Source organism: Pongo pygmaeus, chromosome 2, assembly GCF_028885625.2.
Source record: "Pongo pygmaeus isolate AG05252 chromosome 2, NHGRI_mPonPyg2-v2.0_pri, whole genome shotgun sequence".
NCBI lineage: Eukaryota > Metazoa > Chordata > Mammalia > Primates > Hominidae > Pongo > Pongo pygmaeus.
In genome coordinates, this window is record NC_085930.1 from 48,638,623 (window position 1) to 48,662,588 (window position 23,966).

At 37.6% G+C, this 23,966-nt stretch overlaps 1 protein-coding gene across 2 annotated transcripts in view; it reads right to left on the reverse strand.

The window, feature by feature from the left end:
• LSAMP (limbic system associated membrane protein) overlaps positions 1 to 23,966 on the reverse strand; it is a 651,156-nt gene that overhangs the window by 101,284 nt on the left and 525,906 nt on the right. The window lies entirely within an intron of this gene.

Here is a 23,966-nt window from a genome sequence, read left to right on the forward strand (position 1 = left end):
ATGACTATAGATGTTAGTCAAAAATTGGATGTCACTATAGATTAAAAAGATAAAGAGCTATTAAACATATTTTAGGAATTATTTATTGGAAAATTAAAAATGCTTATGTCAAATATTTTTAAAAATGTAAATGAAAAATTTTAATTTCTAAAACAATATAACTTAGAAAAAGGGATCCATGAAGAAATAGGAAATATTTAAAGTTTTATAGTAACTTAAGAAATTGATCTAGTGGATACAAATCTTCCCACAAAGAAAACGTCAGTCCCAGATAAAATTATAGAAGCGTTCTACTCAACATTGAAGGAAAAAATAATAAAAACAATACAAATTTACCATACAACTCCTGCGTTTATAAAAATAGCAACCAAACACTTTACAACTTATTTTATTAGGTTAGTAAAACATTAAAATTTCTTCCTAACCTGTGTCCTTGTCCCCTCTCTCACCTGTCCTAGATCTACCCTTCACTCTCAGTGTGATCTTTCTAAAATGCAAATCTGATCATGCCAGTCCTTTAGGGACACTCAGGGGTTCTTCATTATCACCAGAACAAAACCTCAACGTTCCTTCCTCTGGTAACCTGTGTTCTCACTCATTTCATCTCTGCCTAGCTTTCCAACCTCATAATTTACCACTTCCTATTGTGCTATTGTTGCAGTTTTTAAAAGATGCCTCTGATTTTTACTTACATGTCCTCTGACTTCACACTCCTGCCTTTCAAAACTAGGTTTTGTTGGTCCCTCTTTTGGACCCATAGAGAACTTGTGCCTGTCTTCACAACACCTATCCCACCTTATTGAACTCTGCTTATTATAATAGTTTGTTTTCCTCATGATGTTTTAAACTCCTTGAAGGAATCTGTGAGTCTTTAGGGTCCAGCACATGGCTGGCACATGGTGGGGTACATGCTCTACTTCAGACATATCTTGGATAAAATGCTCTTTTGTACAGCTTGTCAGTCATCATCAAGTAGAATCCTGTATCTATGGGAAAATACACTCCAGGTTACAATGAACAGCCAAAACTGTTCTTTTAGAATATAACCTATTTCGAAGTCAGAGTCTGTCTCTATTAGTGATGAAAAGTTTCTCACAAGTTTGGTATATGGAGAGACAATAAAAGCATCACCTCTCTCTCCTAGGTACTTTCAAAAGACAGGAAACTCACAGTTGCTCTAATATGAGATACTGATGATATTGGGAAACATTCTTCACTGCACAGACACATGGCATCCTGAAAAAAAAATCAATGTTTTACCTTCCTCCCCGCTGAGTTTCATTTCACAATAGAGAACTATCATTATGAGCCCCCAAAATGTACCTGTTCAGTTTTTCATCTGTGAACAACACTGATTTCAATTAAATCCAAAATAGATACCCCAGAGTCCTCCCTAAAATTTTTAATATTTGGCCTTTAATATAAATTGATCCTTTGCTATTGAGTCAGTAACACAAAACCAAAAAAAGGCTTTAAGAATTATTAAAGTCACAGGCAGTGCACAGGACATACTTGAGAACATGTGCCATAGAAAACACAGCCTTACATAAAGAAGTCACTTATAAGGCCGATAAAAGATGCCAAGATGCTCATTCCCCTCCCCTTGCGTTGGTACCTACAGTTCCCAGCAGAAGAGGGGGGTCTCATCCTGGCTGTTCCTCAGGAGCATCTCTCATTCTAGGGCATCAGGAACTCAAAATACATAAGGACATTTTTGTGAGGGGTCTTGATAGTGGGAAATTACTGGGTATTCCTATTTTTGGAGAATGCTGAAGAAGTGGGATGAGGCTAGGGGACACTACAATGCCAAGGTCATGAGACTAGTACAAGACTGGAAACAGCAAACACGACTTTTGGCATTCAGTCTGTTCCTCTGACCACTGGACCTTGAAAACAGGTGCTGGAACCTTACGGAAAGCAATTAGAGCTTCCATCCAGACTACAGGCTTTTGCCAATGTCAAAAAGGTGACAAGGTTACCAGCCCGAGGAATTTCACACGATGGCTCTCCAGTATTATGCCAGAAATGCATTTAATGATGGAGTTCTGCCATTTATAATATGTGTCACTTTGGGAGAGCAGAAGAAACTAATGCTACTTTTATTTATGCCGTTTCATCTATCTGAGACCAGCATTTATTAAGCATGGTGCTGAGATGACACTTGATTTCCCCTCAGTTCTCTTTCATTGTTTTTGCATGTAAGTCCTGGGAAAAATAATACTGCTTTGGACAGCAAATGACTTAAATGAATCAGATATTGTCTGGGTGTAGGTATTGCTAAGAGACCAACTTAATTATTTGTTGTTATCATGGTTATTGCAACATCTAGTTTCCTGCAGACTAGACTTCTAAGAGAAGGCAGTTGACAGCTCTGGAATCCAAAGAAGGGAGGCAAAAAAGAAGAGGAGATAAAGCATTAACTTTAGAGTTCCATTTCTCTTTCCTACTGGCTGCATATCCAGGAGCAAGTTACTTCCACCATCAAAGCCTTAATTTATTCATCTGTAAAGTAAAACTAATAGTTTTGTTTGCTGAAGACTTTAAATAAATTGCTATCTATAAAGTGTTTGGCACAGTTTTTGGCACACAGCAGGTGCCCATTGAATGTTAAGTCCTGTTTCTTATTTTTAAGACATACTTTGCTAAGAGAGCTCAGAAAAAAGATGTGGTCCAATAACCAGGTATTACATATTAAACTGAATTAGAGGCAGCTAATTATATCTTTGCTAGCTTAATTTCAGAGAGTGAGCAATATAACTTTTGGGGCTTTGTTTGAATTCTTGGTCAGGTTCTACATAGATTAAATCCAAGAGATAAACAACAATCCTAATAACTTAATGTTAGTCCTATACTAGAATAATTTGAATATTTACAACAAACTCCCTTTCTTTTAAAAACTGCACCAGTCAGCTGGTTTTCCATCTCAACCCTGTACTGTTAAACAACTCCAGCAGACCCAGTGTTATTTGCTACAGTCTCCTTCAAGCCTTGTTACTTGCTTCCAGCCTGTTCCCACTTGGATCTAATTCCTGTCTAATTTCTGACATTGGCTCCGGTTTTTCTTCCTGATTTTGCCTATCCCTTGCTAAGGTCTGAATGTTTGTGTCCCCCATAAAATTTATATGTTGCAACCTAATCCTCAATATGATGGCAGTAAAAGATGAGCCCTCTGGGAGGGGATTAGGTCATGAGGGCTCCACCTTCATGAGTAGGATTAATGAAGAAAGAGGTAGCTTGTTTGCCCCATTCCACAAGTAAGGATGCAGCAAGAAGATGTCATCTATGAAGCAGAGAGTGGGCCTGCAGCAGACATCGAATCCACTGGTACTTTCATCTTGGACTTCCCTGCCTCCAGAACTGTGAGAAATAAATTTCTGTTGTTTGTAAATCAGTCTGGGTATCAAAATACCCAGTCTAAGGTATTTTGTTATAGTACCCTAGACAGACTAAGATATTCATCTTCTGACTTTGATCTCTTCAGGCTGCTTCCCCAGTCAGACCCATCTGATCCCGCATGAAAGAAAATTCACTTAGGAACAGCCAAATAGCAAAAGGTAGTTCTCAAATAATTGAGAAATGGTTTATGAGTCTATGGTAAACTCAAAAATAAAAAGTTTTAATTGAAATTATTTAGTTTGTAATCAAAGTAAAATCACAGATTTTTGTGTGAAGTATCTTGCTGAAGAAGCAGAGAGTTGTATGCACCAGCTATTGCTGAGTAAAACATGACATCATTTAGGGGCTTCTCAAAGCCTTTTTATTATGAAGATCAACATGACACTTACTGGGCAGTTTCCAAATGGGCAACATAGCCCCATCTCATGTCACAGATGACTTCATCTGTCTAAAGTAGGATCTTTAATGTTGAAATAGTGCTAGTAATCTACACTTAAATCATGGGGAGATTTGAGCCCAATGTATGAAATCCTGGTGTTTGACCATACAGGGAAGATAAGAAAGATAATATGTGTCACTTTGGGAGAGCAGAAGAAACTAATGCTACTTTTATTTATCCCATTTCATCTATGTGAGACCAACATTTATTAAGCACAGTGCTGAGATGACACTTGATTTCCCCTCAGTTTATATACATATAAATGGAAAAAGATCACCTATCACTCAAAACCTACCCCTCAATATCCAATCAAATGATTTTAGTTTACCCTAAACTTTACAAAAGAATATTGTAGCAAGCTTATTCAATTGTAGACTTAGTACATCTTATATTGCTATTATCTAGCTAACAGAGAAGCTTTAGTATATCTGTCTACCTGCAAGGCTCAGAACAAAACTTTGCAGATGGCCAGATTTGCAAAAACCTGAACACAGGACCCTACCTTGGTATTCAGCAAAGTGGAAGATGAGGTGGAGTCCTGTTCTGATCCTCCAAAAGCCTGATTCTGAAGTTGCTTATAACCTGACCTTTTTACTCTGTGATTTTACAGATATGCAGCCTCTGATATTTATATAGAACTTATTCCTACTGTTATCAGAGCACAAAGGAAGAACATAGGAGGAAAAGCACAAAAGGTAGCATTATTACTCTGATTGTTGTTAATATTATACCTCTAGTGCAAAAAGCATTAGTTTTAAGTCATCTTAGACATGGAATTTGCAGGAAATAAAGTATAGGTGTCAGAGACTTTACAGCTTTCTTTACAAAAGCCTCTCTTATTTGCAGCTTGCCTGTCTTCATCTCCAACATGTCTAGATGTTTGACCTTCTGTCCGGCACTTCTGTCTCCAGTCAAGAGTGACATAAGCTGTTCTAGGTCACTCTTTAGGATTCCAAACCAAGTCATCCTTGCTGTTTGTCTTGTATCCCATGATCATGTACTTAAATTTAGATAACATAACTTTTGGCTTTTTCTCAAAGTCTCAACTTAGAGCCTAATTCTGAAAAATAACTGAATTCCTATGTTGTTGCTATACTGCCTTCCCTGTCCTAATGCCCGTCCGGTTCAATATCTGTCTAGGACTGGGAATCGGCTTTATAATAGACAGTCTTTGCTCCTCCTCCATCCTTAGCTTTGATCTTTCTTTAGCCATCCCAGAGACACAGATTTCGGATCCCAGATACTTTCTGAAATTCCACATGTTTTTGTTCTAGAGTTTTGATTCTCTGCCTACCTGCCCAGGCATCACATCTCTGCTAGTTCTCCATCTAGGCTTTTCTGAGTCTGCACAATCTTGCAAGTGGTCTTTTCATGCTTGTCTCTGTCTTGAGATACGAGCATAAGAACCAGTTGGAAGAGCTCCAAATGAACGGCAAATGCTCAGGTATCTTCTGTGGTTGTTGTTGTTGTTCCCTTGGTGTCATCATTCACCTAGCTTACATTAGTTCTTGTCTTTTCTTCAGCAGCAATGTAAGAATCCTGCTTCTTCCAATCCCTGTTCAGTACATCTTGGTTTGGGAACTCCTATTACTAGATATTGGTTTAATCTGTGGGTTTCTATTTCCTCTTTTTTTTTTTTATTTAAGTCAAGAAACGCATCACTTGTTAAAATAGGGAGCATCAGGCCAATATTTTGAATGTCTTCCTCTATTGGAGTTTTGAGGGATAGTGCCACAAAGATAAAGCTTGACGTGTTGCAAATAACTAAAGAGATAGTATAATCTGTGCTCTGTCAGTTTTGGGTGGGAAGTAGTAAGAAGCCAGTCAGGATAATATACTTTAATGAGAAGTTTGCCTTATTAGTGAGGATATAATTTTGCTCTAATCTAGCTCCTTTACATAAGTTTAAAATATCTGTGTTTCACTCTTCTAAAAAGAAAACAAAAATTTATCCTGTTTGTGCAAATATGTTTATGGTAGTTATTTTGGGCTTTCAAATTCGTATAAGTCATTGATGCAATGTGCTCATATCAGTGTTGTTTGTCTCAATCATAACAATATTTTTCAGATTATGGATTTTTTTCTCATTTGATCATTATAGTTACCCAGGGAGAAAGGTAAGAAAACATTGTTCTTATTCCCAGTTTAAAGTGGAAGCAGAATATCAGAGAAATTAAGCAAAGTGTTTAAAGTCCCATAGCTAGTAAGAAGTAGAATCCAGGTCTTTTGCTCAATCTTCTCTTTTTTCCACCAAGCACTCCTCAAAGTTTTTCACCTGGGAAACAGAGTTATGCAAATATTTGCTCCTAAGAATTTGGAATATAGTTTGAAAGTTCTGTTGCAGATGTAAAATTTCTTTGATGTTTTATATTTTATTTTGAAAAACCAGGCAAGTTTTGCTTTCTTCCCATGATATATCAGTGTGTGTTTTAATATAAGTAATGCCTCCTCTAGCTAACTACTCTACCCCCATTTGATTTTTTAATTAAATTTTTCTATTTTGAGACAGCAAAAAAGACAAAAATTCACATGCAGTTGTAAGAAATAATACAGAGATCCTTCTGTATCCTCTACCTAGTTTCTCCCAACGTTAACATCTTGCATAATCATAAGATCAGGATTTAAAAAGCAGATATTGAGCTTGATATAGTTAAGATACAGAATTTCCATCACTACAAGGATCCTGCATATTGTTCTTTTATAGCCACACCACTTCTCTCCTGTCCTCACGCCCTCCTCAACACTGCAAACCACTAACCTGTTCTTCATTTCTATAATTTTGTCCTTTCAAGAGTATTATATAAATGAAGTTATAGAGTATGCAACTGTTGGCATAGACTCTTTTTCTTTCAGCATAAGTCACTGGAGAATCACTCAGGTTGCTGCATCTGTCAGTAGTTCATTCCTTAATGAACTACTCAATGTTCAATAGTACAGTAGGGTGACTATACTTAACAATGACGTATATTTCAAAATAGATAGAAGAAAGGATTGAAATGCTCCCAACATTTAGGAATTATAAATCCTTGAGAAGATGATAGCCTAAATGCCCTGACATGATCATTTACACATTCTATGCATGTAACAAAATATCACATGTATCCCATAAATATGTACAAATGTCATGCATCAATTTTTAAAAGGAACATGTACTTTGAAGAGTTGTAAAATTAAATGAAATTATATATAAAGCATTTTACACATGGTAAAAGCTCAATAAATGACAGCTATAGTAAAAATATATACAGTTGTTTCTTCTTATTGCTATGTAGTGTCTTGTGGAATGGATGTACCACAGTTTATTCAATCATTGAGAAACATATGGGTTGTTTTTGGTTTATAGCTATTATGAATGAAGTTGCTATATACACTTGTGTATGGGGTTTCGTTTTTGTTTTTCTGAGACAGATTCTCACTCTTTCACCCAGGCTGGAGTGTAGTGGAGCAATCACTGCTCACTGCAGCCTCGACCTCCTGGGCTCAGGTGATCCTCCCACCTCCTGAGTAGCTGGGACTACAGGTGCCTGCCACCACGCCTGGCTAATTTTTTGTAGAGACGGGGTTTCACCATGTTGCCCAGGCTGGTCTCAAACTCCTAGGCTTAAGTAATCCATCCTCCTTGACCTCCCAGAGTGCTGGGATTACAGGTGTGAGCTACCGTGCCTGGCCTACATATGGGTTTTTGTGTGACCATAACTCTCTCATTTCTTTGAGACAAATGTCAATAGTACAACTGCTGGAGCATATAGTAGCTGTATGTTGAATTTTTAAAGCAAATGCCAAAATTATTTTCCAAAATGGCTATACAATTTTCCATTCCCAACAACAAAGTATGAATTATTCAGATTCTTCACATCCTTGTCATCATTTGGTATTGCAATATTTTTTATTTTAGCCATTTTGATAAGTGTGTGGTGATCTCTCATTGTGGCTTTAATTTGCATTTCCCTAAATGGCTAGTGATGTTAAACATCTTTTACTTAACATCTATGTAACCTCGTCAGTGAAATGGTTGGTTCTCTTGTCCATTTTAAAATTAGATTGTTTTTCGCTGGTGAGTCTTGAGAGTCATTTTTATATTCTAGCTATCACTCCTTTGCCTGATATGTAGTTTCTCTCACTCTGTGCTTGTCTTTTCATCCTTTTCATAGGTCTTTTGCAAAGCAGAAGTTTTTAATTTTGATGAAGTCAATTTATTGACTTTTCCTTTTACAGATCATGCTTTTGATGTCAAGCCTAAGGACATTTTGCCTAACCCTAGATCATGAAGACTTTTTTCTAAAAAGTTTTACAGTTTTACATTTACATTTAAGTCTGTGATTCATTTGAAGTTAATTTTTATACCAGGTGTTAGACTTAGGTCAATGTTTAATTTTTTTCTTTTTGTGCATGCAAGTCCAACTGCTGCAAACCTATTTGACACCAACCCCACTGGGAGGAGGAGGGACCCCTTGTTACTCTTGGGTGGGTGCGGAAAGCCAGACTCTCCATGTGGACTCCACTGAAACCCAGAGTGAGAGGTGGCTCCTTACCGGTCAGGGGATATGAAAAGCTCAGCTCCATCCTTGGCCTCCTCTGACACCATCTTGGCAAGGGATACTGTGCTGCCTTATTGCAGCCACATGAGTGTAGAAGTCTGGGCTCCATACTTGACCTTTGCTGGCATGAGTGGGGTTGTAGCCAGTTTTGTTTGTTTGTTTTCCCCTGTGGTATTTGGCTGGTCTAGAGTGGTTATTGTTTAAAAAATTTTATGTCTTCCTATTCTGCCTCTTTTTTGGTCTTTTGGCTTTAGAGAGCAGGCTTTTGTTGAGGCTTCCTTTGTCTGTGTCCATTGGCATTTTCAGGTTGCTGGCTTCCTCAACTCTGGGATATATGAGACAAAAAGAACACCCAGGGAACTTATGGCCATGCTGTTCCTTACATCCTGAGGTCCCTACCTAGTCTTTTCTTCTCTCCAACTTTCAGAGTCTTTTTGGGTTTGTTTTATATGGAATATTCAGGGGTTTTAGTTGTGTTTTTCTGGAAGTATAGGGGCAAATATGTGTATTCCATCTCCTCAAAAGTGGATTTCCCCAAGTTAGATTTTTAAGTAAAACTTGATGGTCTAGAAAACATGTGATGTTTATTCTGGCAGGCAATAATTATTTTAATAAGCTCTTCAAAGTCCACAGCACAAGTTTATAGTGAAGACAGATGCATCAATAAATTACAGAATTTTAATGTTGATGATTAAATTAAGAGAAAAAAACTGGTCTTTATCAGTTGTATAATCTGCCTATATAATGACACCTAGTGGAGAGAATGTAAATGATACTATGTTTCTCTCTGACTTCATATTCCTCTACATTTGTAGTACAGTGTTTCTTGTCTATCTCATGCAGTTGGTTTTATTGACATCTCCAGCTCACCTGGCTGCATGACAAAGCCATGGTCTTTTTGACCTGCAAGCTTCTGACAGGCTACAAATATTTATTGAATGCCCCACAGGGTAGAGACTTTTGCTGGGTGCTTAGCAGACTAGCAGGGGCCAGTGTACTATGGCCCTCAGCCTCCCCAGGGCAAGGATTGTCAGAGAGCTAAAGGGTATACAGGTATTTTAGGTTAGAAAAAAATGCCCTGGAAATGCCTTTCTTCAACAAAGTTCTTTTGAAGCTTGGTTTGAGTATTATCTTAAGAAAATAAAAATAAGTACACTCACCTTAATTGATGAGGAATCTCTCCTTGACGTGGAAATGAAAGAGAAAACAGAGTAATGCCTCAGTTATGGGAAAACCTAAGTTTTCCCATGAGGTTCTTCCATAAGAAGAGGACCTATGTCTTTTTCATGCATGTGTCCCAAGTGCCTACCATGATGCCTGGCACAGAGTAAGGGCCGAAATCCATCTATGTCATGCTGAATGAACCATGTATTAAATGAATCATGTATTAAACCCTGTGTAGACCTTGAGAAGAGAATTCCAGGGAACTGTATTTTGTAAATCCAAAAGCATAATTAAATCTTTAAAAAAATGAAAAGATGAAAAGAAGGAAAGTCAAGATACAGAAACCAAAGATCATTAAGACCAATAAGTTTCATAAGATAACTATAGGACTGTGGCAGCTCCGCAGATACAAGTTAGAGTGACTAAAAGAAAAATAGACCCTCAAAAAAATGGAAGACCTAGAGATCCTTGACCAAACTTTAGTGAAGCTCCTCTGAGCCCTCTTTGAATCGATGTTGACTTCGCTCTGCCACCTCCACAACCCATTCCCCTTGCAGGGCTTGCACAGATCACTTTTAGCAAGAATCTTGCTAAGCCAGTTTAGAGGGAATCCTCTAACCCTCAATATCCAATCACCCTCAATAGCTGATCAAATTTCTCATACCGCACCACCCCAACCATAATATCTGTTCACTCTGGCTTGTCTTCAGCAGGAATCCTGTTAGGTTAGTTTAGCAAGAATCCCCCTATCCTTGGTGTTTCCTCTCAATAATTTTCCATACACTGACTGTGCTTTCCACCCAGTGTCTCTAAATCTCCACTTGTTCTTGTTGCATTCAGAGTTGAGCCCAATCTCTCTTCCCTATTGTGATAGTCTTGACATTGTTTTAACAAGTACCGGGATATTTTTTTTGTTTACTAGTGGACTAGAGAAGCTGCCTCTTTCCTCCATCCCTCTCTTATTATACTTCTTTCTTTTACCTCTAATAGTTAGAAAGACTGAAGAGATAAGCATCTCTCTCATAAACAGGCAGAACTGCTCCTTGTTACCCCTAGGTCTTTCTTTTTAGCTACATATCACATAAAACACTACCTGTTGTGTCAGGAAGAATGTGATGCTAAGTACTCTCAAGCACGTAGATTTTAGAGGCTTCTTCATTCTTCCTAACCTTTTAGGATTCTTCTGCACTGCTGGGAAGATGGAATTGGGAAGTACATTTTTATACTTAAAAGGTCTGTATCTTGGGTTAGACTCCAAAGGGGGTGCAAGAATAATCACCTTGAAAGAGGCAAGGTGGGGAGGGGTGTGTTAGGTACTTCTTTTATTTTCCTGGAAGCCAGAAAGCAGCCAGAGGCTGGCATCTTGCTGCGATATAGAAACAGTTTGAAAAGGGATGTCCTCTTACCCTTTCCTTGCTGTTATGTAAGTTAAACTAAAATTGGGGCACCTGGGATTTGCTGCACCTTTCCATTCCCTTTGGTTTTCTTCAGTTGTGACCAAACACTCGAGTGAAGTTTGACATTCCTAACTTTTCTGAGACAACTCCCATGCTATTCAAGATGGCTAACTCACCTCACTTATATTGGGCAATATCTTGTTGATGACTGAAGTGATAAATATAGAAGTAGAGAAATGAGATGGAGTTTCTCCAGTGTCTGCTTGCCTAGTTGTAAAAGGTGTTGTTGACTACAGAATTTTTCTGCTGGAAAAGACCTTTGATATCAACTAGGTCAGTTCCTTCCTTTTTTATAGATGGGAAAAAGAATTTTAGAGAGGTGAAACAATATAACTTAGATTTCCCCGCAGTTAAAGGCTGGAATGGTTTAAGAATCTGTAACTTCTCACTCAGGATTTTCTTCCCATAAGTGTACATAAAGCTCCTGAGTTCACTTGCTGCAGCCTTTTAAGTGGCAGTCTTGGGATATGATCTGTGGATGGAAATTAGCAATATCCTTTTTTTTTTTTTTTGACAGAGTCTCGCTCTGTTGCCAGGCTGGAGTGCAGTGGTGCAATCTCAGCTCACTGCGACTTCCGCTTCCCAGGTTCAAGCGATTCTCCTGCCTCAGCCTCCCAAGTAGCTGGGACTATAGGCACGCACCACCACGCCCGGCTAATTTTTGTATTTCTAGTAGAGACGGCATTTCACCATGTTGGCCAGGATGGTCTCAGTCTCTCGACCTCATGTTCTTCCTGCCTTGGCCTCCCAAAGTGCTGAAATATCTTTTACTAGATACAGCCCCTAGAACACTATGCTGACTTTGGCCTAGAAGGAACAGTGCTTAACATATAAGTTACCAGAAATGCCTTGCAAAGGCCATCCTGTTTTCAGTCAGACTCATTTGGCAGAGCATGAGTGAGAGTTTTTTTACTTTACAGATGAATAGGCTACATCTGAAATGTGGAATATTAGAGCTTAAGTCCAACACCGATCATTCAATAGAGAGATAAATGCAAGTAGACAAAGAAGGCCACAGAGAGTGCTTGGCCCCACTTTAGGGGATATCTCCCACCTGCCTTTTCTCTTCAAAGCCTGCTGCTTAATCAGCTGGGGTGTGAGCAGTAGAGGGATTCCAAATGAAAAACAATGGAGAGCTGCAAGGGGCTCAGCAGCCAAGATAAAAACAAACAGATGTTTATGCAATGGGACATGAAATTCAACACATATGAAATGTACAATAAGCAGATAGAAATTTAATGTATCTGCCAAATGTCACCTCTTCACCTCAAGTGTAAATTCCCATCATTTAACAGATCTTAATTGTTCTATATAGCTCAGATCAAGAGAAAAGAGGCCCAATCACTTATAATACTGATATATAAGGTATATCAAGTTAAGAAAAATCTCCATAGTGTTTTGTGGTAGTCACCTATACCTTCTCTTGCACTCATTTCATTCACTCATTTATTCATCCATCCATTCTTTCATTCATTTTAAATCCAACTTTCCAGGTATTGTAACCTATAGGAACTTGAAAATATTTCTTGAGTAAAGAAACAGATGAATGTAATTTCATTTATTTCTCATGATAACAATCTGATCAAGTAGATACTATTCTTCTATTGCAGATGGGAAAATTAAAGCTGTGAGATTTTGTCACTTGCCTAAGGTCAGGAATCATATTCAAGTCTATCTCTCTATCTCTGTCACCCAAGCATTACACACATTGCATGAATGCCTTTATATTTCTGAAATCCTGGGGAGGATAGAAATAGAAATTAGTAGGATGGAAAAGTAAGTGGTAATAGTCTCCTTACAAAGACTAGCTTCATTTTTCTATGAATGAGATCCCTAATGTGTATATTATTAAAAAGTCTAAGTAAGAGGACAATAGTTCTGCGAAATACCAAGTAGAGGAACAAGGGCCTCTGCTAATGAGTTCCTGAAACTTGCCTGGGGCTTGCAGCTGGAAAGAAGGAAATGATTGCATCCCAAGGCACAAAATGACTTACTGCAGATGGCTTCAGATATTTCCTAGGTTGGGAAACTTAAGAGAAAAATAAAATATTAAGGTGAGGGTTGAACTAGGATATTAAACAATGCTCAATAGCTTTGGGCAATCCCTAGATACTTGCTTCCATACTTCTTACTTGAAAGCAACCTTTCCCTTTCTACCACTTGAGCCTATTGTTTATTATGTACCTTTGCTTCTATATTGTTGCTGCCTTCTGAAATAAAATGTTTCAGTCCAGAGATCATAGAACTTCTGTAGCAACAGGACCCATCTCTCAGTGATTTCCTTTTTATCACTTTTCCAGAGGTAGCTCCATTACCACCCCCGATTCCTTCCTGATACTTTTAAAACTTATTTCCTTTTACTTTTTCTTACTCTCAGAAACTTCATAACTCATATCTTTTTATTTTTCAGCATCCCTAAAGGTCATTATATATTTAAATATTTTCCAATTTATTCCATCCCTTCCCGTTTTGCATCAAACACTCTTTTAAATTAATGACCTTTCTTTTTTTTTCAAGTTCATAACTACTAAATATCTGAAAACATGCTTTGGAGGAAAATAGCACCCAGTAGGGAGATGGGTTAATTTGGTGTCTTTTAGATACTCAAAATGGAATGGGATTTTCTTCACTTTTTCCATTTTTACAATTTGCTTGAAAAATTATGAAACACTTTATTGAGCATAGCACATTAACCTTGCAAATATGCTAGTAAATCTGCTGCCTCACCAGCTTCCATAAATATAAAAATTATCTCTGTCCTTCAGAAAGATTTTAATTACATACTATTATTTTCTAAAAGCACCTTCCGTTTCAAATTGAAACAGTCCTTAAAATGCAAGTACCCTTCAGTTAAAGTTGCATGAGAAGCAGAGCAGAAATTGGGGCCAGTGCTGTGGCTGTGGGCAGGGGTCAGGTCAGGTTCAACTGCACATTTTTATCTACTGATCTCTCTGGCCCTCTGATCCTTCAGGTCACTGGCCATTGCTTCTTACTGGGGGACAAAGAAGGACTTTTATTTTTCCAGTGCCATTAAGACCCTGAGTCTATTAGTAGCTTCTTATGTAGGGAGATTACTAGCACATATCTAGGATAAGATCACATTATTCCAAATGATGCAAAGGTTATGGATTATTCTTCTTGGCCTGGATAAAAAATAGCCAGGGGAAATGAAATGCACAAGATTTCTCCCAAAGCTGAGAAATGAATGATGTTATCTGTTATGATATTACATGTTCTTTCAGTAAAACAAATCCAGATTCAATCATTCAGGCAACACTTTCTGAAATCACGATAACCTCTTAGAATAGCCTGCTAAGTTTTGAGGTGGGAGAAGGGGGCATTTTGTTATCTCTCTGGCCAGGACTCTTACCTACATCAGTCTCTCACTGACATGGCTGTGACAGAAAGCACAGGAACCAGCCCCACAGTCAGCTCAATTATTCTGGCCCTGACTGTAGCTTTGGCTGAGTGATAATGAACTGCAGCTCTCAGTGGCTGCTTTGCTCAGAGTAAATCCCTCGATAGCTTCATTTTTAGATTAGGGACAAAATCTTAAAGAACAGATTTTTTTTTTTTTTTGTCTCTGCTTCATGGTACTTATAGCTCAGAGAGATGGGAGGTGCTCTTAACTGTCTCAAAAAGACTTTGGAATGAGTTAAATTTGGCCAGATCAGATAATGCTACCATTTATGTAGCGTTTTCTGTGTGCCAACCTTTATGCTAAATTCCTTACATGTATTTTTCTCATTTAATCTTGTAATAATCCAATGAAATAGAGGCTAAATGATTGCCTGAGGCTACAAAACTGGCATAGGGAAAACTCAGACCTAATGGACTCACACCTCTAATCTTAACACTATCTACAATATCTCTTTGGAGATGGACTAAGAGAGATGAAATATCTGCTCTAGAAGAGTTGATGCTTCTCTACTTCCTGTAGGGCAGACCACACAGCACTTGAAAAATTATGCTTCCTCCCTCCCCACTCCTCACCTTCACTGCCCTGCCAGATATTGGGTTGTCAATAGGACATTCTAAATTTAGCTTCCTGAATCTAGAAATTAAATGCCAACATGATCCATTCAGAGTCCTGTTTCTATACACCTGGGCTTTTTTGGCTCTAAGGGCAAAAGAGTTGCAGGTGACCTTTCTTGTGCTTGCTAGACTCATAAATGCATAGTCTAGGAAGATTTAATAACTAGATAGCTTCTCAACTAGTTAAAGCAGCTCAACCATACCAGCTGAGAAAGAGGGTACAACTGCTTTACATCAGGCCCAGGCTTCTGCTGGCCAACCCTTTGTTTTCACTGTAATTATAGAGGTCAGTTTTGGGTTGAGCATGTATGTGCATAGGTAAATACGGTGTGTATGTATAAATGAGTGTGAATGGGGGACTGGGATGTGAACATTATCATCTCTGTTGCTTGTTTCTTTGTTTCCTGCATGTGAAAGTGTGACAAAACGGGTTATTTATTTATTTATTTTTGAGATGGAGTCTTGCTCTGTCACTTAGGCTGGAGTGCAGTGGCACGATCTTGGCTCACTGCAACCTCTGTCTCCCAGGTTCAAGTGATTCTCCTGCCTCAGCCTCCTGAGTAGCTGGGATTACAGGCATGCACCAGCATGTCCAGCTAATTTTTTTACTTTTAGTAGAGACGGGGTTTCACCATGTTGGCCAGGTTGCTCTCAAACGCCTGACCTCAGGTGATCCGCTCACTTTGGCAAAGTGCTAGGATTACAGGTGTGAGCCACCCACCGTGCCCAGCCCTTTGACTACTTTAGATACCAATATAACTGAAGTAGCATTTGTCATTTTGTGACTGGCTAATTTCATTTAGCATAACATCCTCAAGCTCCAACCATCTTGTAGCTTATAACAGAATTTCCTTCCTTATCAGTTACTGAATAATATTCTCTTGCATATATACCACATTTTTCTTATCCTTTCAATGAATAGTTAGGGTGTTTCTACCTCCTGGCTATTATGAATAATGTTGCAATAAACATGGCAGTAGAGATAACTCTTAAAGATCCTGATTTCAATTCTTTTGTATAAATACTCAGAAGTGAGATCACTGGATCATATGATAACTCTTAATTTTTAAATTGTTTTGAGGAACCTCTTTACTGGTTTCCATACTGGCTGCACCATTTTACGTTCCCACCAACAGTGCACAAGTTTTCTAACTTCTCTACATCCAATCCAACACTTATTATTTTCTATTTTTTCCTCTCTCTCTCTCTCTCTCTTTTTTTAATATGACCATTCCAACAAGTGTGGGACAATGTTTCATTTTGGTTTTGATTTGCATTTTCCTAATTATTGGTGATGTTGAACATCTTACATATACCTGTTGGCTTCTTGTATGTCTTCTTCAGAGAAATGTCTCTTCCAGTTCTTTGCTCATTTCTTAGATCAGGTTTTTTGTTATTGAGTTCAATATTCTTCAATTTGTTAAGGCTTGTTTGTGACATATTATGGGATTTATTCTGGACAATGGTTCATGTACACTTGAAAAGAATGTGTATTCTGTTGCTGTTGGGTGGGATATTCTGTATATGTCTGTTAGGTCCATTTGGACAATAGTGTCTTTCAAATCCTCTGTTTTCTTTTTCATCTTGTATATGGATGTTCTATCCATTATTTTAAGTGGAGTATTGAAATACCCTACTATTACTGCATTGCTGTCTATTTCTTCCTTCTGTTCTATCAATATTTGCTTCATATTTTTGGGTTCTCTGATGTTGGGTGCATATATATATATTTTAATTGTTATATCTTCCTGGTGAATTGACAATTTTATCATTATATAATGTTCTTCTTTGTCTCTTTTGACAGTTTTTGATTTAAAGTCTATTTTGACTAATATAAATATGGCCACTCCTGCTTTCTTTCAGTTACTATTTTCATGGAATATCTTTTTCCATCCTTTCACTTTCAGCCTGTATGTATGTGTCCTTAAATCTAAAGTAAATGTTTTGTTGATAGCATACAGTTAGATCTCATTTTTCTATCCATTCAGTCATTCTATATCTTTTGAGTGGTGAATTTAATTCATTAAGTTTCAAGTAATTATTGATAATGAAGAACTATCACCATTTTGTTCATTGTTTTCTGCCTTGTAGCTCTTTCATCCTTCATTTCTTCTTGTTTTCCTTTATGTTTCATTGATCTTGTAGTGACACACATTGATTCTTTTCCCATTTTCCTTTGTGTATCTTCTAGAGATATTTTCTTTATGCCTACAAAAAGCATCTTATAACAATCTATTTTAAGCTGACAATTCTATTGCATGCAAATTCTCTACATTTTCATTTCTCCCCTCCACACATACGTATGTTATTGATGTCACAAATTATATCCTTTTATAGCATTATTCATTAATGTATTTTTATAATTATAATTATTCTTATACATTTTATTTTAACTTCTATCAGAATAAAAAGTGATTTATGTACCGCCGTTGCAGTATTACAGTATTCTGCATTTATCAATATATTTACCTTTACCAGTGAGCTTTATACTTTTATATGCTTTGATGTTGCTATATGGCATTCTGTAACTTAAACTTCAACTAATTTGAACTTTTTAGCTTTCTTATAAGGTAGGTCTAGCACTGCTGAACTCCCTTAATTTTTGTTTGTATGCAATGTCTTTATTTCTGTTTAATTTTTAAGGAATAGTTCTGCTGAATATAGTATTCTTCACTGGTAGGATTTTTTTCTGTTAGTACTTCGCATAGGTCATCTCACACTCTTCTAGCTTGCAAGGTTATTGCAAGAAATCTGCTAATAATCTTACGATTACTCCCTTGTATGTGATATGTTGCATTTCTCTTGCTGCTTTCAAAATTTTCTCTGTTTTTGACTTTTGGCAATTTGCTTATAAAATGCCTTGGTGTGAATTTTTGTTTGTAAAATATTGCAGTGTGAATTTCTTTGAATTTATCTTAGTTGAAGTTCATTGGGCTTCTTGAATCCGGATGCTGATTTTTTCGTCCAGACTTGGGGAGTTTTCATTCATTATTTCTTTTAACAAGCTTTTTGCTTCCTTCTCTCCTCCTTCTGGAATTTCCATAATGCCTATATTGCTTGATGAAGTCCCATAAACACATTAGGTTTTTCCTTGTTTTCTTTTTGTTCTTCTGACTAGATCTTTTCAAATAACCTGTCTTTGAGTTCATGGATTCTTTCTTCTGCTTGGTCAAATCTACTGTTGACTATCTCTAATGAATATTTCAGTTCAGTTATTGCATTCTCCAGATCCAAAATTTGTTTGGTTTTCAAATATATATATATTTCTATCTCTTTGTCAACATTCTCATTTTGTTCATCATTATTATTTTGAACTCATAGAACATTTTCATGATGCTTATTTTGAATTCTTTGTCAGGTGATTCTTCATATACCTCCATTTTTAAAGAATTAATTTCTGAAGATTTATGTTGTTTCTTTCCTTGGTCCATGTTTTCTTGTTTCTTTGTGTGTCTTACAACTGTTTATTTGGGTCCACACATTTGAAAAGACAGCCATCTTACCCACTCTCTATAGACTTGCTTTTACTGGGGAAGATCCTCACCCATCAGTCAGGCTGGGGATTAAGGTACCTCTGAAATCTTTTGGGGGAGATGCCACTTCTCTGTGCTTGTGAGTTTAATTTCTCATGTGAAGAGAAGAGAGGTATGCTGGTTTCTTTTGCAGGAGTTTATAATCTCTTCCTCCATCTGGTGTCTGTTGGTGGCACTGCAAGTTCCCTGGTTTTATAGCAGCAGAATACCAAGCTCTCCCTTTTTCTTAGTAGCTACCAAACATCCAAAGTATGCGGACTTTCTGCCAGTACTGTGAGTGGGCAGTATACCTATCAGTTCCTCAGGAAACTCTCTGAAAAGCTTGAACACTGAACACACATTCTATTCCTCTCTCTCTCTCTTAAAAGAGAAGCCTCAAATTGTGTTCTTTCCTGACCACAAAAGCTGTAGCAAGCTGCCTCTTTCCATGCTTCTGTGTTCTCAGTTGCCCAAGACACTCAAACAAGGCCAGTTCTGTTAACACTCTAGGTGAGATGAGACAGAAACCAATCCTTTGGGCAGCCTCCAAAAAACCAGATCGTTGGACTCACATTCCACTTTTCCTTTTTCCTCTTGATGAAGAAGTTGCAAGCCAGCGTGTTCTCTCCTGGGGGTTCTGAGTTGTGTTGGCTTGTGGCAAAGGCTAATGCATATAAAATGAAATTCCTCTTCCTGACCATTTGAGTGCATCTATTTTTGGCTTTGTGCTCACCTATGGTGGTGCAACTTCTTAAATGGATTCTGGATTTCTCATAAAGATATTTTGGTGCATATATTGTTAAATCAGTGTTTCTGTGGAAGACAAGGACTGGGACTTCCTATTTTACTATCTTGTTGATATCACTCCTATGTAAGTCTTAATTTAGATAATCTATGTGAGATGCTTAACATATTTATGATATATAGTATCTGCTTAGTATATCCTATTGGCTACTACTATTATCACAATCATCTTCTCCTTTAACAAAAATGTATATCATTCCCTGAATACACTACACTTCCATTTTTTAATTGTCTCTCCTACGTGGAATGACTTTTCCTTCCTTTTTTGCCCAGTGAACTCCTACTTGGATTTCTAGAACAAGCCTGAATTTCACCTGCATTGTGAATTACCAGAGAATTACTCCCCCTTCTAAAATATTCATAGCCCTTTTTTCATTTTTATATTAGCATTCATATAACATTGTATTATAATAGGTTTTTATCATTATGTGTCTCCAAACATTTTCAGGAGAGGAGCACTACCTAAATTTATCTGTTTCTATTCATGATGCCTATTTTTTTTTCTTTTCGTCCAGTATCTAGCAAGGCAATCAGTATAAAGGGCTTATTAAATGTTTACTGAGTGAATTGTGTAGAGCAGTTATGCGAATTTAACTTGAATTCCTAGGAACCTGGTCCTAATTCACATTAGCAAAGATACTAAAGTTTTGAATTTTTTAGTTTGTTTTTTTCTAATCTGGATTTTTTGACTTTAAATAAAATTTTTAGCTGGAGTGAAATGGTAAGCTCCTTGCCCTTTTTAATCACCATTTGTGCAGCCTTATTCTAATTACCTTAGGCCCCTTCCATTGCAGCCATCTAATCTTCTTTATTTGGATCAGAAGTTCATCAATACATATAGTTTCCATTTTCATCTTCTCTTCTGGTTCTTCTGTGTTTCTTCTACTTGTGCCTTTCATTAAATTTTACAATCGCCAATGGACTTATTTTGTAGGCCTCTAGGAAAACAGTGAATACATAGGGTCACAGAGAGAATGTTTGATTGGAAGGGACCTTACAGATTGTCCAAATGTTGCCTTCATATTTACCAGAGGGATAAACTTGTCTAAAATCACTTGGACATTTAGAGACAGAGAAGACATTGCCTCATTATGTGTTTAAAAGGGAAGCCACTTTTGAAAGATTATTTCATTTTACATAAGATAGGCTGATAAAGTAGGGAGAAAGTTTGTTGTCCTGCAGAATTCTTTGAGTTTTTTAGGAAGGTATTACGGGGAAATACAATATCCTTAAAAATACCTACATTAAAAATTATGCTTAAATAAATGTTGGGTCAAATTGGGGATAATCGGAAGCCCATTTTATTTGAGTCTTTGCAACTAAAGTCCTTCTAAACATAGGGTCCTACTTCTCCCTTAGTACTATAGTGCACTTAGACCCAGGCTAGAAAATCCTCTACACTTTGACAGGCCCTTCTCTGGCCTCTCTCTTGATATGCTCTTTCTTATAAGAAATTCATGAGACCATTAGGACATTCCCTCCCACAGCCAATACCCACTCCACAATATGTTCTAGATCATGTTCTAGGTATATGAGACTCCAAAATTCCCTGCCTGTGGGGCTCATAGTCTGCTCCTTGGTTCTGCCTGGGTTTCCTTCCAAGTCCACTCTTTGAAGGGTGGGCCATATCCCAGGTATGTGTGTGTTCCTAGGCCTGGGGTTGAACAAGGGGGAGCTATTTGTGGAGAGTGTAGAGGGAGCTGGGACACAGGGGCTACAGTGTCCACACATGTGTTCACAAAGCTCCTTGTGCTGTGGGACAAAGTCAAATGTAAAAAGAGGAGAGGGATCACTACAAGCCAGGGTTCAGAATTCAGCTGTTAACACTACCACTTTCTGGCACAGAACTCAAAGGTATCCAAGAATTCTAAATTCAAACCTGACTTCTATGCCATTTTGAAATAATTTTATAAGTTAGAAGATGGAATTTTTTAAGCTTGATTTGTAGTTTTAAAGTGTGAGGCAATTAAACGATGGGCCTCCATTTGCAATTTTGCTCCAAGATTCACAAATGTTAGAGAAAGCCCTATCTGTCTTGGTAATATTAAGTATTATACAAATACTATATTTGATATTGCAAACTGTATAACAATAAAATTATTTGAGAATGATGGATCAGAGGCATTGCAAAAGTTTTTGGAGTGTAACTAATACGAACTGACCCTGAAACACATTTTGAAAGTTCTTTTGAATTAAGCACTGAGTTATTGGCTTATTTATTAAAATTTCATTTTTAATTCTGAAAGTGGAATGCCACTGATTGAGTGTTCCAGTTAATTGGGTCAATTAACCTTTTTCTGAATAGTATTATTTATTAATGGATAGAATATGTTGACATGCCTAGTGCAGAAAAACAGGAATATGATGGACTGAATCAATGGAATGGGTTTAATAAGGCAAACCAAAATTGTAAAATAGCATTTAACCTTGCTATTTGGGAGAGAACTTCAGATCCAAAGGGAAAAACAATGAAAGAGAATTGAAGAACATAAATGATGATTACATGTGATACAAAGAAACAATAACAGAGAAGGATAACATTACATCCTAGAGAGCATTAAAAAGAAAAAAAACTTGTAAGGGAGTTAGCTAAACTGTTACGTGAGATGTATGAAGAAGTGCAGAAAACAGGTGTCTGGAGATGGGCACATGCTGCCTCCATGATCATAAAGGGAACCTCTAACTTAATTGTGGGCATGGCATTTAAAGAACAGTCTGGACACATGGGCAAAGCTAGATGAGAGTGAATGGAATGGTAACATGTCTGATATCTCTCATACAGAAGGATTAAGGGAACTCATTGGAACAAGTGCTGCCTTCAAATACCTGAAAGACTGCCACATGCAAGGGGATTGAACTTTGTAGTCTTAGAGAACATAAGAACAGAGGACAGGAAATCACACGGAAATGGTTTTGAACCAACATATACATAAACATTTTTCTAGCACTGAGAGCTCACCAATAAAGTGTCATGAGGACAGATAAAATTTTTGCCGTGTTCACAGTTGGATTGCCAGTGCAATTGTTCTCAAACATGGATGAACAATCTGGTGGAGCCTTTTGAAAAAATAGGCATACTCAGCTTCCCTCGCGAGAAATTCAGATTTGGGAGTCCTGTGGGGGTGTGCTCCTCTGGAGTCCTGAAATGCTCCACAAGGATGCAGACATGCATCAGGAGTTGAGAACCACAGTTCTACTGTGAAATACAGGACCTGGCACATGCTAAAGGCTTATTAATTTCTTGATTCTAGACCTTTGAATTTGTTCTCTCTGTCAAGAACATTATTCCCCAGGCTTCTGAAAGTTTTACCCCCTCACTTCACTTGAACTAAAATAGTACCATCTCCCATCTCTTCTTGACTTTTCTTTCTCTTGTTTGTACTCATTCTTTATCTAAAATTCTATTCATCTATCTGATAATTGGTCTTCTTGCCACTACAATATAGGCTCCATAAGCACAGTAACTTTGTCTTATTCTTCGCTGCATATTCAGTGTTTAGAATGAAGTCTGGAAAATAATAAATGCTTAAGAAATATTTGTTAAATTAATGAGAAGATAAATGTATGAATGACTGCTTATTTGTTGACTGTTTGACTGACAAATTGAATGGTACTCTTCTTTATGGGAAATATATTCAACCCCACTCTTGCTGACCAAGCAAGGGTGCTTTGGGAGAAATCACATATCATAAAGGACATTGATCTCAAAAGTTTCCCAGCCACAAAGAATAGATAGGGCATGGTGAAAAAAGAAGATGAGGAGAGATTTGGCATAAAAGACAGTAGAATTAAGAAGGAACTAGAGAGCAATGGAGTGAAACAGCCTGCTGAGAAGCTGGCTATGGCAGCTGACTTGTTGAAATATTCACCACACTCTGAAATAACAGATGTGCATTGAGGGATCTGTGAGAGCATTTGCAATCTGCAGCTTTCTATGTCTCCTCCTCCTACCTGCCTCCCACACACAGCAGCTTGCTGCCTGGCCTGGCCATCTATTCCCAGAAAGCCCTTCTTCTTTCCAAAAGAAACAACCCCACCCCACATATCCATGGTTATGTATTATTTTATTTCTGATGGAAAGGTTCTGCATTCCTCCTTTTCTTAACTCTTTGGCATCCTATCTCCTCCTCTGGTACTCCTGCCCTTGCTCACTCTGCTTCGGCCACATTGGACTTCCTGCTCTTCTTTAAACATGCCAGGCATATGCTCACTTCAGGGCTTTGCACAGGCTGTACTTGCTGCCAGGAAAGGCCTTTCTGCAGAAGGCCACCTGGCCCCTTTGAGCCCTCCATACACTCCCACTGCTTCAAGTCTTTGCTCAAATCTCACCCTCTTGTAAAGTCTGACTTTGACAACACCATTTAAAGAGCAACCTTGTTCCAGCCACATACCTCAAGACCATTACTATGCTCTGCATTTTTCGTTTCTCCAAGGAATTGTTACTTGATAAGTATACTTTTAAATTTCATTTACTGTGTCTAATTGATTATCTGCCTTCCCACAACAACTACTAGAATGTTTATGAGGGCAGTGAAAAATTTTTGTTTTGTTTAAAATTGCAATCCCCATGCACAGAAAAGTGCCTAGCATATAGTATATGCTCAACAAAATTTGCTGAATA